Genomic DNA, 18093 nt, shown 5'->3' with positions numbered 1-18093 from the left:
CATAATAATATTTAAGATTTTCTTACAGCTTCCAGCAGTGCCGGCATATTATATCATATTATTCAGTGCATTTCTCAGTTTGATTTGGAAGGTGCTGTGCAACATGTTCTATGCGGCCGCAAAAAATTTAACGCATAACTGTGTTATGTAACTTCCTAGCAGATTAAATCTGTGTGCCCGACCGAGACTTGAACTCGGGAACTTTGCCTTTCGCGGGCAAATGCTCTCCCAACTGAGCTACCGAAGAACAACTCACGCCCGGTACTCACAGCTTTACTTCTGCCAGTACCTCGTCTCCTACCTTCCAAACTTTACAGAAGCTCTCCTGCGAACCTTGCAGAACTAGCACTCCTGAAAGAAGGGATATTGCGGAGACATGGCTTAGCCACAGCCTGGGGGATGTTCCCAGAATGAGATTTTCACTCTGCAGCGGAGTGTGTGCTGATATGAAACTTCCTAGCAGATTAAAACTGAGTGCCCGACCGAGACTCGAACTCAGGACCTTTACCTTTCGCGGGCAAGTGCTCTACCACTTGAGCTACCGAAGCACGACTGACTCCCGGTACTCACAGCTTTACTTCGTTGGGAATTGAGACAAAATTCATCAACCGACCACGGCATAACAGCCCGGACAAGTATAATGTTCATGAGCTTTACTTCTGCCAGTAATTCGTCTCCTACCTTCCAAACTCCGTCTCCCAATCCATGTCTGAACTTAACATATGTGTGCTAGCGTGACTCATACAGCCAAAGCTCTCCTGCGAACCTTGCAGAAGTAGCACTCCTGAAAGAAAGGATATTGCGGAGACATGGTAGAGCACTTGCCCTAGAAAGGCAGAGGTCCCGAGTTCGAGTCTCGGTCGGGCACACAGTTTTAATCTGCTAGCAAGTTTCATATCAGCGCACACTCCGCTGCAGAGTGAAAATCTCATTATGGAAACATCCCCCAGACAATGGCCAAACCATGTCTCCGCAATATCCTTTCTTTCAAGAGTGGTAGTTCTGCAAGTTTCTCAGGAGAGCTTCTGTAAAGTTTGGAAGGTAGGAGACGAGGTACTGGCAGAAGTAAAGCTGTGAGTAGCGGGCGTGAGTCGTTCTTCGGTAGCTCAGTTGGTTGAGCACTTGCCCGCAAAAGGCAAAGGTGAGTTCGAGTCTCGGTCGGGCTGACAGTTTTAATCTGCTAGGAAATTTCATATCAGCGTACACTCCGCTGCAGAGTGAAAATCTCATTCTGTAAACTGTGTTATGACTCATTTTCGCGTTTTGTGGCAAGGTCTGCTCTATAGAACTAAAGCAATATTTTACATTTTTTCCCTGAGATTAAGAGAACGCGGGCTTAGCCGCGCGCGTATTGTAATTAAAAGTATTCAAAAATCCACTGCATAACGTAAACAACATTCAGTTCTGTAACGTTCATTTGAATGTCATTACTGACTTTTCTGAGTACGATGCAAGGTAGTGAGTTCAGATACAGTTTTCCTCTTTTCTTGATAACGTTACAGTAGCAAGTCAATGTTCCCTACATGAGTATCCAGAGCAGATGTGGAAAAGCAATAATTTGATCCACGGTGTGCCACATTTATGATAAAAGTGTTTATTCCGTCTCCCAATCCATGTCTGAACTTAACATATGTGTGCTAGCGTGACTCATACAGCCAAAGTGAAATATTTATTCAACATTACTCAAAGTTACTTGCTTTTATGAAGAAAGAATTACTAAGTAAAGACAGTGTAATAACATTGAATCAAAACCATAGCAGCTAGTTACAAACATTATTGTGTACTGCCATCAGCTCTTAGTTTCAGTTTTATATCACTCTGAACATTGCAACTCCGAACTTTAATATCGTAAAGCAAAGTTACTAGTTACCATGTACCAACTTACTTGCTGCTACACATATATAATCATATCTAAATAAATAAAACCACAAGCCGAATAAAATTAACTCCAAGGGTAAAAAAAAAAAAAATTTGAAGTGGAGTAAGGTAGACGGATTACTACCTACCCAGTGTCCGCTACACGGTCGTTATATAGTGTGTCTCGTTTTCATTTGAAGTGTACTTCGTTTACAAATCTAGTACAGTATGCTACAATGCATATACAACAGACAGCGTGCGAACGAGGAACTCCGGCGTTACAAACAAAACGGATGGCTTAAGCCCTCGCTTGGTCATGCTGAGAAAACACTCGAAAACCGAATAAGGACAGGGTGGACGTATTACAGCTACGTTTTTCTCACTGGTGGGACCTTCCTGCAGACAGCTGATGACTGACAGAAGGAACGCGGCACCAGGTTAGTATTACTCAAGACAGAGGGTCTTGGTGGACCCGAGGACTTGCCGCTCTGGCAAGGCACGGCCATCCCCCTACGCCAGCGCCTCCTTACATAACGAGCATTTTAGTTTCCCACAGGCATTTACCCATCGTATGGGCACTCAAGACCTCTCCAGTGGGTAAGCTTGCTACAGGCTCTGAGTCGTCAGCATGGAGCTGAAGGAGAGCCCTGTGGTGGTTTTTGCGTATCGTCAGCATGGACAAATGCAATGAATATGGATGATACGACACTTTATGGTATTTTGCGGTTTGAATTCACTTTGTTTTTTAGCAAATGCATTGATTTGATTTTGTAAATGATACTGACAATATTATACACATGTATAATGCATTATTCATAGTACAACTTCTCCCGGATAATTATTTTGTTCAAATTGCACAAGAATTCCACCTGACGTAGTGTAATAATGTTGACTGGAAGTTGTGTTCATATCGCTAAATATACAGATCGTACATCAGAGCTTTTATAATTTTTGTCTTCGATGGATTTAATTATTCTTAGCAAATTAATCATGAAAAGGAAGCGCAGAATACCACCCGCACACAACACTGACGTATGCTACCAGAAATATTTTTCTCTGTGATTCGTGCGTAGTTTAATTTTCGCTTCATACATCAGCAGTGAAATCTTGTTCAACAATAAATACCATCAGCCCTGTTCTTAGAAAATGCAGTCGGATTCGATTAATTTTTTCCAGTTCAGTACCGCCGGGGCACATTTATTGCTTACACATCGAATTACTGTTTGCAGTTTCAAGTAATTTAAATTTTCGGCTGTGATAAAAGTTAAGATGGCGGCCAACAAAAGAGAGAGCATTTCTTTTTAATTAAGATTTTCCTGTACTCAGTAAATAATTAGTCATTTACATTAATGCCACCAATAAAATAATTATTAAATTGTTTTGTAAATTAGTTTAACACAAATTTTCAACTAGAAGTACTGACGAAGTTGCTATATAATCGCAACTAACAATGGCTGCGCTTATTGCAGCTATGATAAAACAATTAATAGAAAATTATATTTAAAAGAGGAAGTGTTATTTTAAATAATTAATAGTAAATAGTTTTAACGCATTTGGCTCTATTTGTTTTTTACCCGCAAATGAACATAAAAGTGCAATAATTTTACATTAAATGTTTTCAATTCAACAGACTTCAAATCGATTCACGTCTTACGTCAGCGACGTACATCAGAAGAAGACGACAAAAGGGTAGGCTACAAAAGAAAAGAAAAGAATGACATAGATTAACTAAGAATTTTCTCTGTTTCACATAATTATTATCTTTTCCAGAAGTAATTACGTGTTTGTTGTTGTTGTGGTCTTCAGTCCTGAGATTGGCTTGATGCAGCTCTCCATGCTACTCTATCTTGTGCAAGCTTCTTCATCTCCCAGTACCTACTGCTACCTACATCCTTCTGAATCTGCTTAGTGTAGTCATCTCTTGGTCTCCCTCTAAGATTTTTACCATCCACGCTGCCCTCTAATACCAAATCGGTGATCCCTTGATGCCTCAGAACATGTCCTACCAACTGATCCCTTTTTCTGGTCAAGTTGTGCCACAAACTTCTCTTCTCCCCAATCCTATTCAATACTTCCTCATTAGTTATGTGATCTACCCATCTAATGTTCAGCATTCTTCTGTAGCACCACTTTTCGAAAGCTTCTATTCTCTTCTTATCCAAACTACTTACCGTCCATGTTTCACTTCCATACATGGCTACACTCCATACAAATACTTTCAGAAATGACTTCCTGACACTTAAATCTATACTCGATGTTAACAAATTTCTCTTCTTCAGAAACGCTTTCCTTGCCATTGCCAGTCTACATTTTATATCCTCTCTACTTCGACCATCATCAGTTATTTTACTCCCCAAATAGCAAAACTCCTTTACTACTTTAAGTGTCTCATTTCCTAATCTAACTCCCTCAGCTTCACCCGACTTAATTCGACTACATTACATTATCCTCGTTTTGCTTTTGTTGATGTTCATCTTATATCCTCCTTTCAAGACACTATCCATTCCGTTCAACTGCTCTTTCAAGTCCTTTGCTGTCTCAGACATAATTACAATATCATAGGCGAACCTCAACATTTTTATTTCTTCTCCATGGATTTTAATAACTACTCCGAATTTTTCTTTTGTTTCCTTCACTGCTTGCTCAATATACAGATTGAATAACATCGGGGAGAGACTACAACCCTGTCTCACTCCCTTCCCTACCACTGCTTCCCTTTCATGTACTTCGACACTTATAACTTCCATCTGGTTTCTGTACAAATTGTAAATAGCCTTTCGCTCCCTGTAATTTGCCCCTCCTACCTTCAGAATTTGAAAGAGTGTATTCCAATCAACATTGCCAAAAGCTTTCTCTAAGTCTACAAATGCTAGAATCGTAAATTTGCCTTTCCTTAATCTAGCTTCTAAGATAAGTCGTAGGGTCAGTATTGCCTCACGTGTTCCAACATTTCTACGGAATCCAAATTGATCTTCCCCGTGGTCGGCTTCTACTAGTTTTTCCATTCGTCTATAAAGAATTCGCGTTAGTATTTTGCTACTGTGACTTATTAAACTGATAGTTCGGTATTTTTCTCATCTGTCAACACATGCTTTCTTTGGGATTGGAATTATTATATTCTTCTTGAAGTCTGAGGGTATTTCGCCTGTCTCATACATCTTGCTCACCAGATGGTAGAGTTTTGTCAGGACTGGCTCTCCCAAGGCCGTCAGTAGTTCTAATGGAATGTTGTCTACTCCAGCGGCCTTGTTTCGATTCAGGTCTTTCAGTGATCTGTCAAACTCTTCATACAGTATCGTATCTCCCATTTTATAATCATCTACATCCTCTTCCATTTTCATAATATTGTCCTCAAGTACGGCGCCCTTGTATAGACCCTCTATATACTCCTTCCACCTTTCTGCTTTCCCTTCTTTGCTTAGAACTGGTTTTCCACCTGAGCTCTTGATGTTCATACAAGTGGTTCTCATATCTCCAAAGGTCTCATTAATTTTCCTGTAGGCACTATCTATCTTACCCCTAGTGAGATAAGACTCTACATACTTACATTTGTCCTCTAGCCATCCCTGCTTAGCCATTTTGCACTTCCTGTCGATCTCATTTTTGAGACATCTGTATTCTTTTTTTCCTGCTTCATTTACTGCATTTTTATATTTTCTCCTTTCATCAATTAAATTCAATATTTCTTCTGTTACCCAAGGATTTCTAGTAGCCTTCGTCTTTTTATCTTCTTGATCCTCTGCTGCCTTCAGTACTTCAACCCTCAAAGCTACCCATTCTTCTTCTACCGTATTTCTTTCCCCCTTTCCTGACACTTGTTCCGTTATGCTCTCCCTGAAACTCTCTACAACCACTGGTTCTTTTAGTTTATCCAGGTCCCATTTCCTTAAATTCCCACCTTTTTGCAGTTTCTTTAGTTTTAATCTAGAGGTAATAACCAATAGATTGTGGTCAGAGTCCACATCTGCCCATGCAAATGTCTTACAATTTAAAACCTGGTTCGTAAATCTCTGTCTTACCATTATATAATCTATCTGATACCTTTTAGTATCTCCAGGCTTCTTCCATGTATACAGCCTTCTTTTACGGTTCTTGAACCAAGTGGTAGCTATGATTAAGTTGTGCTCTGTGCAAAATTCTACCAGGCGGCTTCCTCTTTCATTTCTTTGCCCCAGTCCATATTTACCTACTACGTTTCCTTCTCTCCCTTTTCCTACTAGCGAATTCCAGTCACCCATGACTATTAAATTTTCGTCACTCTTCACTATCTCAATAATTTCTTTTATTTGATCATACATTTCTTCAATTTCTTCGTCATCTGCAGAGCTAGTTGGCATATAAACTTGTACTACTGTAGAAGGTGTGGGCTTTGTATCTATCTTGGCCACAATAATGCGTTCACTATGCTGTTTGTAGTAGCTTACCCGCATTCCTACTTTCCTCTTCATTATTAAACCTACTCCTGCATTACCCCTATTTGATTTTGTGTTTATAACCCTGTAGTCACTTGACCAAAAGTCTTGTTCCTCCTGCCACCGAACTTCACTAATTCCCACTATATCTAACTTTAACCTATCCATTTCCCTTTTTAAATTTTCTAACCTATTTGCCTGAATGAATATTATTTAGTTACGTAATTTTCCACACGTTCATGTTCCATTCGTGATAAAAAATATATAAGTATCGTAGATGTTATAGCACTTTCATGGCATGTAGGAACGTTTGTGAGACATGATGACGCGAGCGTCCACGGCAAGTGCCGCTTATACAGTATGTTAACAACTGATGAGCTAGTGCAACGGATTAATGGCGCCTTGGAACGGGAAGTGAAGAGGAGAAGAACAGCTCAGGAGGTAGTGTCCATTGTATGGCAGTTATACAGGGTGTTACAAAAAGGTACGGCTAAACTTTCAGGAAACATTCCTCACACATAAAGAAAGAAAATATGTTATGTGGACATGTGTCCGGAAAGCTTACTTTCCATGTTAGAGCTCATTTTATTACTTCTCTTCAAATCACATTAGTCATGGAATGGAAACATACAGCAACAGAACGTACCAGCGTGACTTCAAACACTTTGTTACAGGAAATGTTCAAAATGTCCTCCGTTAGCGATGATACATGCATCCACCCTCCGTTGCTTGGAATCCCTGTTGCACTGATGCAGCCCTGGAGAATGGCGTATTGTATCACAGCCGTCCACAATACGAGCACGAAGAGTGTCTACATTTGGTACCGGCGTTGCGTAGACAAGAGCTTTCAAATGCCCCCATAAACGAAAGTCAAGAGGGTTGAGGTCAGGAGAGCGTGGAGGCCATGGAATTGGTCCGCCTCTACCAATCCATCGGTCACCGAATCTGTTATTGAGAAGCGTACGAACACTTCGACTGAAATGTGCAAGAACTCCATCGTGCATGAACCACATGTTGTGTCGTACTTGTAAAGGCACATGTTCTAGTACCACAGGTAGATTGTCCCGTATGAAATCTTGATAACGTGTTCTATTCAGCGTAGGTGGAAGAACATGGGGCCCAATCAAGACATCACTAACAATGCCTGCCCAAACGTTCACAGAAAATCTGTGTTGATGACGTGATTGCACTATTGCGTATGGATTCTTGTCAGCCCACACATGTTGATTGTGAAAATTTACAATTTGATCACGTTGGAATCAAGCCTCATCCGTAAAGAGAACATTTGCACTGAAATGAGGATTGACACATTCTTTGATGAACCATTCGCAAAAGTGTACCCGTGGAGGCCAATCAGTTGTTGATAGTGCCTGCACACGCTGTACATGGTACGGAAACAACTGTTTCTGGCGTACCACTCTCCATACAGTGTCGTGGTCAACGTTACCTTGTACAGCAGCAACTTCTCTGACGCTGACATTAGGGTTATCGTCAACTGCACGAAGAATTGCCTCGTCCATTGGAGGTGTCCTAGTCGCTCCAGGTCTTCCCCAGTCGCGAGTCATAGGCTGAAATGTTCCGTGCTCCCTAAGACGCCGATCAATTGCTTCGAACGCCTTCCTGTCGGGACACCTTCGCTGTGGAAATCTGTCTCGATAGAAACGTACCGCGCCACGGCTATTGTCCCGTGTTAATCCATACATCAAATGGACATCTGCCAACTCCGCATTTGTAAACATTGGCCTGACTGCAAAACCGTGTTCGTGATGAACACTTAACGTGTTGATGCTAAGTACTGATGTGCTTGATGCTACTTAGAGTAATGAGTCGCATGTCAACACAAGCACCGAAGTCAACATTACCTTCCTTCAATTGGGACAACTGGCGGTGAATCGACGAAGTACAGTACATACTGACGAAACTAAAGTGAGCTCTAACATGGAAATTAATCGTTTCCGGACACATGGCCACATAGCATCTTTTCTTTATTTGTGTGTGAGGAATGTTTCCTGAAAGTTTGGCCGTACATTTATGTAACACCAGGTATATCGCCAGCCAAAGATCAAATGTTAAGACAAAAGTGTAGCATTCTGGAGGGCAGTAGAGAGAAGATGTGGGTAAAAACCACTTAGCTCTGGAGTGGAGATCGATTTCTTTCGAAACACCTTGTGTTCATGACTTCATAGTCAGGACACGGTGTTAACTTGCACTTCGTGCTGAGCGTACCGGTTCTGTCTAATCGGAGCTGTACTGATTTTCATTATAGTCTACTCTTGGATGTTATTTCACTCTGTTGCTCATTTTCATGAGCATTCGACTTTTTTTTCATTTCTGATGTCTCAATTCCGACTCTGAACCTAGAGTTTCTTTCACAGTCCGATTGCAATACTGATTCTAGATTTTACTGTACTGCCAGTTCTAATAAGCTTCCTTCTTCTGTTCAGTTCCGATCCGTTTGGAATTCCTTTCCATGCATAACTACATTCCATTTCATGCTATCCGATGCTCAAGTCGTTTCTCGTCCTGCTTTTGATTCAGAGATAGCATTCCGACTCCGACCTAAAGCTCCATCTGCAGTACGTGTTCGACGACAGATCAGATGAACGAAACACCTAACACCAGAATAGTTGAACTGCGATGAAGACGGTTAGTGGGTTAAGGTGCTAAAGAGTGATATCATCAGTGACCTTGCATGAATTAAATGGAGAAGAACGTGGTGAAAGTTTTTTAAAAAAAACAATGAATTGACAAATCATGCTGTAGCCGCGAGGAATGAGAACACAACGATGAGATATAATCATAATAATTAAAGACCAACGATAGAAGACAGACAAAATACAGCAGAATCACTAGGTAATGTCAAGGATAAAATACACTTCTGGCCATTAAAGTTGCTACACCACGAAGATGACGTGCTACAGACGCGAAATTTAACCGACAGGAAGAAGATGCTGTGATATGTAAATGATTAGCTTTTCAGAGCACTCACACAAGGTTGGCGCCTGTGTCGACGCCTACAACGTACTGACATGAGGAAAGCTTCCAACTTATTTCTCGTACTCAAACAGCAGTTGACCGGCGTTGTCTGGTGAAACGTTGTTGTGATGCCTCATGTAAGGAGGAGAAATGCGTACCATCACGTTTCCGACTTTGATAAAGGTCGGATTGTAGCCTATCGCGATTGCGGTTTATCGTATCGTGACATTGCTGCTCGCGTTGGTCGAGATCCAATGACTGTTAGCAGAATATGGAATCGGTCGGCTCAGGAGGGTAATACGGGACGCCGTGCTAGATCCCAACGGCCTCGTATCACTAGCAGTTGAGATAACAGCCATCTTATCCGCATGGCTGTAACGGATCGTGCAGCCACGTCTCGATCCCTGAGTCAACAGATGGGGACGTTTGGAAGACAACAACCATCTGCACGAACAGTTCGAGGACGTTTGCAGCAGCATGAACTATCAGCTCGGAGACCATTGCTGCGGTTACCTTTGACGCTGCATCACAAAGAGGAGCGACTGCGGTGGTGTAGTCAGCGACGAACCTCGGTGCACGAATGGCAAAAAGTAATTTTTTCGGATGAATCCACGTTCTGTTTACAGCATCGTGATGGTCGCATCCGTATTTGGCGACATCGCGGTGAACGCACATTGGAAGCGTGTATTCGTCGTCATCGCCATACTGGCGTATCACCCGGCGCGATGGTATGGGGTGCCATTGGTTACATGTCTCGGTCACTTCTTATTGGCGTTGACGGCCCTTTGAACAGTGGACGTTACATTTCATGTGTATTAAGAGCCGTGGCTTTACCCTTTATTCGATCCCTGCGAAACCCTACATTTCAGCAGGATAATGCACGACCGCATGTTGCAGGTCCTGTACAGGCCTCTCTGGATTCAGAAAATGTTCGACTGCTGTCCTCGCCAGCACATTCTCCAGATCTCTCACCAACTGAAAACATCTAGTCAATGGTAGCCGAGCAACTGGCTCGTCACAACACGCCACTCACTTATCTTGATGAACTGTGGCATCGTGTTGAAGCTCCATGGGCAGCTGTACCTGTACACGCCATCCAAGCTCTGCTTGACTCAATGCCCAGGCGTATCAAGGACGTTATTACGGCCAGAGGTGGTTGTTCTGGGTACTGATTTCTCCGGATCGATGCACCCAAATTGCGTGAAAATGTAAAACATGTCAGTTCTAGTGTAATATGTTTGTCCAATGAATACCTGTTTATCACCTGCATTGATTCTTGGTGTAGTAATTTTAATGCTCAGTAGTGTATCATTAGAGACGCAGACTGTGGCTGGGTGTCCACTTACAGCTAATGGGTGACCGATCCACTCTGTGACACGTTAAAATCTCGCACTCAATATTACGGGGAGAAGTCCTAAAATCACACAAAATCCTAAAACAGAAACCACACTCGCTTTATTATCATTTAAAATACAGAGCAGGTCCTATGGAAGACTGAGATCTGCCCTCAGGTTACAATATAAACACACTCAATGAAAGTACGTCGGATCGACTGCGAGGGAGCCCTGTCAAATAGACACAGTTGTGGGATAAGAGTCTTTACTTGCTTTACTCGCTCAGATGGACCGACAGCTGTCGAACACCCCTCGGCTGACAGTTAAGGATAGTAATCCGCTTCACTCTCACAAATGGACCGAAGCACTCAACTGCCGACAGCTGTCGATCATCCGCCACGTGCCTACCGCTCGGCCATTTACATCCGCGACAGCTGCTCATCACAATTCATCTCCCACTGACCCACGATTCTCTGCCGCCTACAGTCGATACAAGACGTGGGTGAGATCTAGGTCAGAGCTCACTGAATCCTATAAACGCAGTCAGTGCGGCGTGTGAGCTTCCTGAGCTCCAAGACCATTTACGCATATTTTACGGATTTCCTTATTTTAATAACCGTTTAAAATCATTATCCCTGTTCATCATTTAGTTATTTAGATGTATTGTCCACATGCAGGACTGGAAGTCTTGCTTCAACAAGGACGTGAAGTTCGTTTTGATTATTGACGCTCAAGCCTGGTACCCATACAAAAGGCAATATTTAATCATTTCCTATACCTGAGCACAGTATAATGCGTGGCGGAGAGTACCCTCCACCACAACTAGGCGTTTCCTCTCCTGTTCCAATCTAAGACAGAGGGAAGAATGACTGTCTATATGCCTCCGTATGAGCCCTAATTTCTCGTATCTTGTCTTTGTGGTCCCTGCGTGAAATCGTTCTGGAGTCAGCTTCAAATGACGTTTCTCAGTAGTGTTCTTCGAAATGAATGTCTTCTTCCCTCCAGGGACTCAGGGATTCCCCCTTGAGCTCCCTAAGCAAATCTATACCATTTGCATGCTGATCGAACCTACCGGTACAAATTTGGAAGCTCGCTTCTACATTGCTTGGATGTCTCCTGCCATGCGGCCTGACAACCAGGAATGAAGATCTGATGTGTCACTTCATGTCATGGAAAACACAAAGGTACGACTACGATATTTTGTTGCCCTTCAGGGAAGGCTATCCTGGGCTTACATTTGAGCCAGCAAGGTCACCGAATCTCTCTCTAATAGTGAGCATCCTCCAACCAGCCCGGTATTTGACGACGTAAGGCGAAAACTGGACAGAATCTGGCACGACATCCGTCAGGAGGACGTACCTCCAGTCAATACTAAGCCAAATAACTGCTTGCATAAAGACCAGGGGTAGACCCACACATTATTGATATGCTCATTTTCTGAAACTGCTTTTGCACTGAATAAGTCATCCATTTCTTCTGAAGTTCAAATCATTTGTTGTTCTGTACATGTACTACAAATCTACCGATTTCCTTACTGAATTCCTTACTGAAAATTCCTTACTGAAGCGTCTTCTTAGTGTCTTAGTGTGTATGTGTATATTATCTCTCCCTGTGGGTATGTACATGTACGTGAGGGTTTAGACAATGAACAGCCAAACAATCTGGTAGACCTGCCTAATATCGTGCGGGGCCCACGCGAGTATGCAGAAGTGGCATGGACTCGAGTATTGTCTGAAGTAGTTCTGGAGGGAATTGACACCATGAATCGTTCAGGGCTGTCCACAAATCCGTAAGAGTACGAGGGAGTGGAGATCTCTTCTGAACACAACGCTGAAAGGCATCCCAGATATGCTCAATAATGTTCACGTCTGGAGAGTTTGGTGGCCAGCGGAAGTGTGTAAACACAGAATAGTGTTCTTGGATCCACTCTCCAGCAATTCTGGAAGCATGGGGTGTAGTGTTGTCCTTCTGGAATTGCCCAAATCCGTCAGAATGCTCAATGGACATGAATGAATGCCGGTGATGAGACAGCACGTTTAGGTACATGTCATCTGTCAGAGTCAAATCTAGATATATCACTCCAACCGCATTTCACACCCCCCACGCCATTACAGTGCCTCCACCAGCATGAGCAGTCCCGTGCTGACATGCAGGGTCCTTGGGTGCATGAAGTTGTCTCAATAACCATGCAAGTCCGTCCGTTCCATACAATTTGAAACGAGACTTGTCCGATCAGACAACATGTTTCCGGCCATCAACAGTCCAATGTTGGTGTTGACAGGCAAGAGTGAGGTGTAAAGCTTTGAGTCGTGCAGTCATCAAGAGTACATGAATGGGCGTTCAACTCCGAAAGCCCATATCGATGATGTTTCGTTGAATTTTTCGCACTCTGGCCCTTGTTGAGGGCCCAGCACTGAAAATTGAAGCAATTTACGGAGGGGTTGCACTTCCGTGACGCTGAACGATTCTCTTAAGTCATCGTTGGTCCCTTTTTGCAGGATCTTTTTCCAGCAGCAGCGATGTCAGTGATTCGATATTTTACCGTATTCCATATATTCACCGTACACTCGTAACGTGGTCGTTATGGAAAAATCCCCACTCCATCGTACCTAGGAGACGCTGTGTCCCATCGCTCGTGCGCCGACTACAGCACCACCTTCAAACACTTTTAAACCTTGATAACCTGCCATTGTAGTAGCAGTAACCGATCTAACAACTGATCCGACATCTGTCTTACATAGACGTCGTCGAACGCAGCGCCGTATTCTGTCTGTTTATACGACACTGTATTTGAATACACATGACTATGTCAGCTTCTTTGGCGCTTCAGTGAATGTGTGTGTGTGTGTGTGTGTGTGTGTGTGTGTGTGTGTGTGTGTGTGCTCCTCTCTGGTACTTCCAATATCTCTGAATTAATCTCTCTATCTATATACACTCCTGGAAATGGAAAAAAGAACACATTGACACCGGTGTGTCAGACCCACCATACTTGCGAGAGGGCTGTACAAGCAATGATCACACGCACGGCACAGCGGACACACCAGGAACCGCGGTGTTGGCCGTCGAATGGCGCTAGCTGCGCAGCATTTTTGCACCGCCGCCTTCAGTGTCAGCCAGTTTGCCGTGGCATACGGAGCTCCATCGCAGTCTTTAACACTGGTAGCATGCCGCGACAGCGTGGACGTGAACCGTATGTGCAGTTGACAGACTTTGAGCGAGGGCGTAAAGTGGGCATGCGGGAGGCCGGGTGGACGTACCGCTGAATTGCTCAACACGTGGGGCGTGAGGTCTCCATAGTACATCGATGTTGTCGCCAGTGGTCGGCGGAAGGTGCACGTGCCCGTCGACCTGGGACCGGACCGCAGCGACGCACGGATGCACACCAAGACCGTAGGATCCTACGCAGTGCCGTAGGAGACCACACCGCCACTTCCCAGCAAATTAGGGACACTGTTGCTCCTGGGGTATCGGCGACGACCATTCGCAACCGTCTCCATGAAGCTGGGATACGGTCCGGCACACCGTTAAGCCGTCTTCCGCTCACGACCCAACATCGTGCAGCCCGCCTCCATTGGTGTCGCGACAGGCGTGAATGGAGGGACGAATGGAGACGTGTTGTCTTCAGCAATGAGAGTCGCTTCTGCCTTGGTGCCAATGATGGTCGTATGCGTGTTTGGCACCGTGCAGGTGAGCGCCACAATCAGGACTGCATATGACCGAGGCACACAGGGCCAACACCCGGCATCATGGTGTGGGGAGCGATCTCCTACACTGGCTGTACACCTCTGGTGATCGTCGAGGGGACACTGAATAGTGCACGGTACATCCAAACCGTCATCGAACCCATCGCTCTATCATTTCTAGACCGGCAAGGGAACTTGCTGTTCCAACAGGACAATGCACGTCCGCATGTATCCCGTGCCACCCAACTTGCTCTAGAACGTGTAAGTCAACTACCCTGGCCAGCAAGATCTCCGGATCTGTCCCCCATTGAGCGTGTTTGGGACTGGATGAAGCGTCGTCTCACGTGGTCTGCACGTCCAGCACGAACGCTGGTCCAACTGAGGCGCCAGGTGGAAATGGCATGGCAAGCCCTTCCACAGGACTACATCCAGCATCTCTACGATCGTCGCCATGGGAGAATAGCAGCCTGTATTGCTGCGAAAGGTGGATATACACTGTACTAGTGCCGACATTGTGCATGCTGTGTTGCCTGTGTCTATGTGCCTGTGGTTCTGTCAGTGTGATCATGTGATGTATCTGACCCCAGGAATGTGTCAATAAAGTTTCCCCTTCCTGGGACAATGAATTCACGGTGTTCTTATTTCAATTTCCAGGAGTGTATATTGAAACACAGTTACAGTGTATACAGAGATAACAAGCATGCGCGAGACACGATTCATTTCCGTGAGCCGCACATTTCAATTCAGTGGTTTACCACAGACACGGTGGGGATGTGGTATGCACACTGTGTGGACTGACACGTTAGTATTACAAGTTCCATGTTTCACACCCTATGATCGACGATGTTTTACACCTTATTATCGACGAAGCTATGTCTTCATGGGGGATATTGACGCCAGACCCACGTGTTGCAACTCCCTAGTTACAGCAGTATGTTTGAGAAAGTGTTCACCATTCGATCCATCCGTGGTATACAGATTACTGTCAAGTTCATGGCTAGAGAGAATTCTGTGTTGTACTGCGGATTAGTTTTTCTTCTTTTTACAACACGCACTCAAAAGAAATTGAGACAGACGGAAAGTTTTTTAGTGCTTCAAAAGTAATCACCGTAACTATTAATACACATTCCTCTTTGTCATTGTGTTCACGACAGAACGTTTTCGGTGGCCTGCCCAACCATGATTGTAACCAGGCATCCACCTCTTGGTCCGAAGCATATCGACGGCTACGAATATCTTCCTTCAGGTCTCCAAAAATATGAAAATCGCGTGGGGAGGGATCTGGTTGTATGGAAAATGTGTAAGAGGTTCCCAGCAAAATTCCTGCAGCGTAGTCCAAAAGCTCGGGAATGTTGACGGATGTTATAAATGTGTTGCAGGATAATGCCATCCACATATTCCCATGCTGATTTCGACCATGCTGCAGCAACTTTACTGGAAAGCCCTTGTAAACGTCTTCCATTCAGTCGATCTCTCTTTATTCGATCTCAATATTTTTGGAACCCTGAGTTTCGTAGACAACAGCAAACATTTTTCCATGAAGGCATGTTCCTACACATGTCTCTTGGTACTGGTTCTCGAAACGTAGTGAGAAAGCTTATCCTAGGTAACTTGTCAGTTTTTCCAGCTCAGGGTTTTCAGCATTTCTGTCAAACAAATAACTGTATTTGACCATTCATGCTGACTTCCTTCATATACGTACAGCTTCCCCTGTTATTCCTATTTGGCGTGGATCCCAAACTTTATCTTCGTTCCTCTCCGTTAACGCTTATCCCGTGTAGTTGCAGTGCCCAGTATAATGAAGTTTTGCAAAATGGACTTCATTTAAGTTTATGAATGCGTGCGCTTCCTGTCTCCGCAACGGTAAATTACGCAAGGGAAGTAAGCAGCGCGCGACACCTGTTGGTGAAGTTTTAAACATTGATCTGTGTGCGATTGTGTTTTAACTGTGCATGTGTAGTATTTTCTTAGGAGAAAAATTGGGACCAGCCCAGTATTTGGACGAACCAACCTAAAAATCGCAGTCAAGCTTTGCAAATACTGAATACTTGGTGCTTCGAGATTGTAAGTATTTACTAAAAGACATCTTATCAACGGCAATATTTTAAATAGAGTTCATGGTGTTAACAAAATACCCTTTATTGCCGAAGCTGGCTGGTGTATCAATCACACTCGTTTAACCTTTATACAGACTCGACACGGATCTGGCTCGCAGTCCTATCTCGCAAGTTAATACAACGCGCGTTACGTTCTACACATCCGACACCGTTATGTAATTTTGTAGAATGGGTCCGACGAACAATTTTAAAGCTATCTCACAGCATATCCTCAGTAATCTTTCAATTAATCAACGTCTGCGATGTGAAGTACGTACCTATTACTGAACATATGTGATCATTCCATTTCATACCATCGACAAACTGTTGCACCCTGGTATTTGTAAGAGCTGACTAATTCCATTTGTGACTTATTGGTATTGCAGGAATAGACTGCTGCATCTATTTGTTTTGCGATGACTATTTTCGCAATTCATACTGCAGCCCCCTTCGGTTTCAATAATTACGGAGTCAGAGGCACAAAAACGTGTATTAATTGTGTTTACAGCAGTTCGAGGATTAAACTGGAGCAGCTGTTGTTTGGTTGTTGTTGTGCTCTTTGCTCCAATCAGTGGTTTGATGTAATTCTTCGAACTACTCTGTGGTGATTAAGCCTCTTAGTCTCCATACAACTACTGCAATATGTGAGGGTCGTTCGTGAAGTAAGGTCAGGATTGCAGTAGCAAATAGAATGCAGCACGAACACTGAAAAGCACATGCACACTGACGTCCGGTATGCCTTACACGTCAAACGACGCCATTTTCATGTTATTCTCGCAGTGTAATGCTTACAATGTCGGTTCAGAATGTTCAACATAGCTGAGTGTCCCCTGACAGTGAAGTGCGGTCAGTGATACAGTTTTGACAGAAAGGAATACTGCACCAGCAGCAATTCATCGACAGATAAGTATGGACCTAATGTGATGAATAACAGCAAAGTGCGTTAATGGGTGATAGCTTTCACATACGTACTGGATAATGTCCAAAATGAACCGTGAACTCACGAAACTGAATCAAAGCTGAGGACGAAAAGATTAGGGAAGATCAGCGATTTGCAGTATCAGTTCTAGTACTGTAATTTCCGAATGTGGCTGGAACCACTTTGCACGAAACTATCTCCGAAAAGTTGCAGTTGGGCAGTTCCGAGAATTGGGTGCACTTTGGGTGCTTACTGGGAAACACAGAATGGAAGGAATGGAAGGAAGGTGACCAATTTTTAGAGACCTGGATTTCTTACATAACCTCAGAGATAAAGTGTCAATCAGTGGAATGACATCACGCAACATCACCAGTCAAACTCAAGGGCAAACAAACAATATCAATATGCAAGGTTCTGGCAATCATTATTGAGATAAACGTGGGGTCTTATTAGTCTTATTTACGCAGCAACGGACAGCAATAAAAGCAGACACTCACTGCGCTACGCTGTATATGCTTCGACCTGCAATACATAATAATCGACATTTCCTTCCGACATCTGTAGTTTTGTTACCTCTTATCAATGCTACAAAGCATTCTGTCATTCACACCGAAAAATTTATCGGACATTTTGGATGAAAAGAAATTGTCCACACAATGTACAGTTCAGGCGTGGCGCCGAGTGATTTTCACTTGTAACTCCACCTAAAGGTGTTTTTCGGCGGCAAGCTCTTCATAACAGTTGGTGAGGTGAAAGAAGCAGTTAAATACTGGTTATCTTCACAGGCGGCAGAATTTTATGACTTGCGAAACTCAC

Source organism: Schistocerca gregaria, chromosome 2, assembly GCF_023897955.1.
Source record: "Schistocerca gregaria isolate iqSchGreg1 chromosome 2, iqSchGreg1.2, whole genome shotgun sequence".
Lineage (NCBI taxonomy): Eukaryota > Metazoa > Arthropoda > Insecta > Orthoptera > Acrididae > Schistocerca > Schistocerca gregaria.
This window is presented reverse-complemented; position numbering follows the sequence as displayed.